This window comes from Leptopilina heterotoma, unplaced genomic scaffold (genome assembly GCF_015476425.1).
Source record: "Leptopilina heterotoma isolate Lh14 unplaced genomic scaffold, ASM1547642v1 Lhet_51, whole genome shotgun sequence".
Taxonomy (NCBI): domain Eukaryota; kingdom Metazoa; phylum Arthropoda; class Insecta; order Hymenoptera; family Figitidae; genus Leptopilina; species Leptopilina heterotoma.
This window is the reverse complement of record NW_025111110.1, coordinates 2,115,209-2,121,311: the sequence shown is the minus strand read 5'-3', so window position 1 is coordinate 2,121,311 and position 6,103 is coordinate 2,115,209.

Below are 6,103 nucleotides of genomic sequence, written 5' to 3'. Positions count from 1 at the left end.
GGAAATTAAAACCTTCCAATAATACCTATAAAAAAATAATTCAATTAAACTTTTTCAAAAAAACTAATTTCAAAATTCAATTATTTTAAAAATTTTACGCAATATTGCTTTTAATATTCAATTATTATTATTATCTAAAATTCTAACTGAAATTCATTTTTAAATGAACTTTTATTAGAAAATTATACGATAATTCAATTATTTAAATACAAAAGTAAATTATTTATTGAATAATTGAATGTTTCTTAAAATTGACTTCTCATAAAGAATTTTATCAAAAAATTTTTTAATAATTGAATTCTTTTGACGAATTTAAAAAAAAAATTTTAAGAATAATTACTACCTAATAATTAATTTTTTCGAGAAATTCGATTAAAATTGAATTAAAAAATAATTGAAATTCTGCAATGAGATTTACTACTTATGAAAATAATTTTATTATTTACAAAAATAATTTTATTGTTTACGAAAATAATTGAATCCCTAAAAAATTTTTATTTTTTACGAAAATAATAGAATTATTGCGGAAAAATTTATAAAAAATTTGTTAATAATTGAATTCTTGTGAAATTTTTATTGTTTTATGAAAATAATTAAGTGTTTGCGTAGAATTTTATTAAAAAAATTTAAATAATTTAATTTTTTGGGAAAATTTTATGGAAAGTCATTGAATTAAGGAAAGTTTTTGAAAATAATTGAAATTTTGCCAAGAAGTGTATTAACCCCTTCGCAGTCTAGTTGAAAATCGCTTGTGGTCCAAAAACGGTCCGAAAAAAAAGTTTACAAAAAAATATGATTTAATCATATATAAGGTTTTTGGGGTCGCTGAATTCGAATTTGAGGTTAATTTTTGAAAATTCAAAATGGCGGATCCAATATGGCGACCAAATATGGTGGATAATTTTAAAATTAAAGCGTTTTAAGGGAAATTCATTTCTCGGGGGTTTTCGAGGTCGCTGAATCCAAATCTGAAGTCAGATTTAAAAAATTCAAAATGGCGGACCCAAAATGTCGACTTCAAAAAAAAATTTTTTTTCAGATTCCCTTAAAACTCGTTACTCGGGGGTTTTCGGGGTCTCTAATTACAAATATGATGTCAGATTTTCAAAATTCAAAATGGCGGATCCAATATGGCGGATGATTTCAAGATTGATGCGAAAAAAATATGAAGTTACCTCAAAAACCCCTGAGTAAACATTTTAGACAAATTTGTCAACATTCAAAAAATTTGATCGACATATTGAATCCAAAATTTAGCATTTAGAAAAACGAACATCAAATTCGAATTCAGCGACCCCAAAAAACCCCGGGAACGGAATTTCGATCAAAACGCATAAATTTTGAAATTATCCGCCATATTGGATCCAACATTTTGAATTTTGTAAAACGAACATCAAATTCAAATTCAGCGACCCCAAAAACCCCCGAGAAACGAATTTTAATCGAATCGCATCAATCTTGAAATTATCCGCCATATTGGATCCGCCATTTTGAATTTTAAAAATCTGACATCATATTTGTAATCAGAGACCCCGAAAACCCCCCAAGTAACGAGTTTAAAGCGAATTTGAAATTTTTTTATTTTTCGAAGTCAACATTTTGGGTCCGCCATTTTGAATTTTTTAAATCTGACTTCAGATTCGGATTCAGCGACCCCAAAAACAGTAGTATGTACTTCGCTACTAAAATCAAATCATGTTTAGTATTTTTTTTTTGAGATGGACATATATGGCCACAGACGCAAAGGTGGCACGACTTTTCGTGGCCATATATGGGCCATGGACTGTTAAGGGGTTAAAATTTTTAAAATAATTGAATTTCAGAGAAGTATTTTATTATTGATAAAGATAATTGAGATTTTGCCGAGAAATTTTAATTTTTGAAAATAATTGAATTTTTTCGAAGAATTTTATTACTTTTGAACATAATTGAATTTTTGCGAAGAATTTTATAACTTTTGAAAATAATTGAATTTCTGCAATCATTTGTAATTTCTCTAAAATTCTCCAAATTATATGTATCGTACAATTTACGAACTTTTCGTCCTTTTTCAATAAAATTACGGACTTTACGGAATTTTTTTAAATAAAATTCTTATTTAAATCAAATGATTATTTATTTAGGTTAAACTTTACTTAGTAACGTAACTAATTAATTAGTAACTAAATAAATAGATAAACCAACAAACAAAATTGTTAAATCAACTAATAAAATAGATTTACTAATAAAAATCAAAACCCCAGGCAATAAACTCACATCAACATATTTTATACTAACTAAAAATTATCCTGTGGGAAAAGTCGTAACCCCAACTAATACTTCCTCTCGCAGTGCTCAAAATGATAAACGTGAAAAAAAATCTGATTGAACAATAGAGAGTGGAGAAAGACAAACAAACATGAAAAATTGTACAATAAACATTGTATATAATAAACTAAAAACAAAAACAGGAAAATAACAATTCCAAAGAGGGTTGTAAAGCGACAAACAAATGACCCTAATTCAGTTGACGAGACAGAATTGAAATAAAGCGCTCATTAAAATTAAAATTGTTCAAGCCTCGTCTGTCCTAACGAGTGTCGCGGAATTTTATTAGCCGTAAAGAATCTTCGCTTTTTGAGTTAACCCAGGAGTGTGTGCAATGAAGCAGAGGAATGCAACAACGAACAAACTAGCAGTTCCAAATCCACCCACTTGTTTTTTCAGAGAGCACACAAGAGAGGGACACGGTTAATGAATCGACTTTATGATTTTTATGCCAAGCACACACAAACCATATACGATCTTCTCTTCTAAGATTTTTATATGCTTCCCTATAACGCCAATGGTTCGCGCGTTCAGTGATATGACCTTTTTTTTCCTTTTTTTTTGTATTTTTATTTATTTTTTCCACAAGGTAAAATATGATGCCTATCGACTTTAGTTGTGTCTGTGTGCGTGTCCCACCTTGGATTTTTTTTAATATACCGGTATACTATAGAGCTCGAGGCTCATTTTACGTCCCAAACTTTGAGAGATGTGCTCACGAAAATCTCTCGAAAGTCGAACAAAGTCATTCTCAGAATCGTCGCCTCATATAAAGTCATTTTGTTTCAGAATTTATACATATCTTTCGCTCTTAATTTCATGTGCAATAAAAATATAGTCCCTTATTGAAAATGAATAGAGTGTTATAAAAAGTTTTCTTCTTTTTTATGAGATATCGGGTCATTTGAATTATACACTCAGGGAAAGAGTTTATTATTATACTTGATTAAACTGTTAAATTCGATGATTTCATGAGTAAGTAAAAATTAAAAACAATTATTGTTGTTCATAATAATGTACAGCCTAGTTGACAAAATTAGAAACAATAGTTATTATTTACAAGGCTCGAACCAGTGAAAGTATTTAAAAATACGGACTTTACGGACCAAAAATGAAAAATTAGGGACCATTTACGGACCAATTACTGACAACAATATAACCAGTTCGAGTAAAATAAGAGAACATTTTACTTAAAACTAGAAATTAAATTTTTCATAACTATAAAACATGAAGATATCGATAACTCCGAGTCTTCGACTCGGAGTCATCGATTTTTTCATGTTTTATAATAATTAAAGACGACCGAGTAATAAAATCATTTACAATTATTCAATTATTATTTACAAAAATTTTTAACTAAAATTCTTCTTTAAATCGATTATTTTTAATAATTTTTGAAAAATTTCCTTAAAAATTTTCAAATCCATTTGTTTACAATATTCAATTTTACGAAATTTCAATTATTCGTAAATTCTTCAATTAAATAAATATTAGAAAATAAAAACTTCACATAATATTAAAAAAAAAATTCAATTCAACTTTTTCAAAAAAATTAATTTCAAAATTCAATTATTTTTAAAAATTCACAATATGCTGCTTTTAATATTCAATTATTATCTAAAATTTTAACTAAAATTAATTTTTAAATCAATTTTTACTAGAAAATTCAACAAAAATTCAATTATTTAAATACAAAAATAAATAATATATTGAATATTTGCATGTTTCTTAGAATTCAATTTCCATCAAGAATCTTCATCAACAAATTTTTAAATAATTGAATTCTATCAACGAATTTTAATAAAATTTTTTAGAATAATTACATTTTTCGAGAAATTCGATTAAAATTGTATTAAAAATAATTGAAATTGTACAATCAGTTTTAATATTTGTGAAAATAATTGAATCCCTGAGAAGAATTTTATTACATTTGAACAATATTTAATGTTTGCGAAGAATATTATTACTCTTGAAAATAATTAAATTTTTGCAATAATTTGTAACTTTTACAAAATTTAATTTTTTTTCGTGTTTTTTATGATTTTTGCAATGAATTTTATTCAAATACCTGAAAATAATTGAATTTCTAGAAAAATTTTTGTTTTATATTATAAGATAATTGAATTTTTTCGTAAAATTGCATTAAAATTTTATACTTCTGCAATAATTTGCAACTTTTACAAAATTGAATTTTTTTTTGTGTTTTTAACTAAACATCTATAAATCCATTATTTTTAATAATTTTTGAAAGAGTTCTTTAAGAATTTTCAAATTCATTTGTTTACAATTCAATTTTACAAAATTTCAATTATTCACAAATTCATCAATTAAAAAGATATTAAAAAATAAAAACTTTCAATAATTTCAAAAAACATCCGCAATTAAAGTTTTTTAAAAAAAATTAATCCCACAGAATTGTTAGTTAACAATATGAAAAATTCAAATTTTCAAAGATTTTAATCTGAAACCTTTTCAAAATTCAATTATTTAAAAAAAATTACGCTCTAATGCTTTAAAAATTCAATTATGATCTAAAATTTTAACTGAAATGCATTTTTAAATAAATGTTTATAAGAAACTTCTACTAGAATTCAATTATTTATATACAAAAGTAAATAATTTATTGAATAATTGCATGTTTCTTAAAATTGAATTGTCATAAAGAATTTTACCTATAAATTTTTAAATAATTGAATTCTTTTGACGAATTTTAATAAAATATTTAAGAATTTTTTCGAGCAATTCGATTTAAATTGTTTTAAAAATAATAAAAATTCTGCAATGAGTTTTATTATTTGAGAAAATAATTGAATCCCTAAGAAGAATTTTATTATTTACGAAAATAATTGAATCCCCGTAAAAATTTTATTATTTATGAAAATAATTGAATGGTTGCGAAGATATATATAAAAAAATTTGTAAATAATGAAATTTCTGTGAAAGTTTTATTATTTTTTGAAAATAATTAAAAGTTCATGTAGAATTTTATTAAATAATTGAATTCTTTTGGAAAATTTTCTGAAAATAGTATATATTGAAAATCATTAGGAATTGAGGAAAATTTTTGAAAAGAATTGAATTTTGCTAAAAATTTTATTAAAATTATTGAAAATAATTGAAGTTTGGAGAAGAATTGAATTATTTCTAAAAATCATTGAAATTTTGATTAGAATTTTTAAAAATTTTTGAACATAATTGAATTTTTTGCGAAGAATTTTATTACTTTTCAAAAGAAGAATTGAATTTCTGGGAAGAATTTATTACTTTTGAAAATAATTGAATTTCTGCAATCATTTGTAATTTCTCTAAAATTATCCAAATTATATCGTACAATTTACGAACTTTTCATCCTTTTTGAATCAAATTACGGACCTTTTTTCAAAAAAACGGACTTTTACGGACTTCAAGCAAAGTTACGGACTTTTACAGAATTTACGGATCTAGTTCGAGCCCTGCATTTATAATAATCCACAACAGCATTTATTTTCTAAAAATGTTTTCATCTATTTTCTAAAATGTAAGAAATTTCTCAAATAGCCTCAAAACATTAATTTGTTTTGTGAAATTGTCGAGGAAATTGCGATGGTTTCCATTGTAAACGGAACTTGTTTATTTACACTTAAAAAATGAGCTACGCCACTGTGTAAGGTCGAGAGGGTGAAAATAGTAGGTGCAGTGACAAATGAGAGCAGCTACAAATTGCGCTCTCTGGCTCTCATTCTCATTCGACTCTCGTTTCTCTCACGTGGACAATGCAGATGGGTTTATATTATATGTTTTCTTTCTTTTTTGTTCT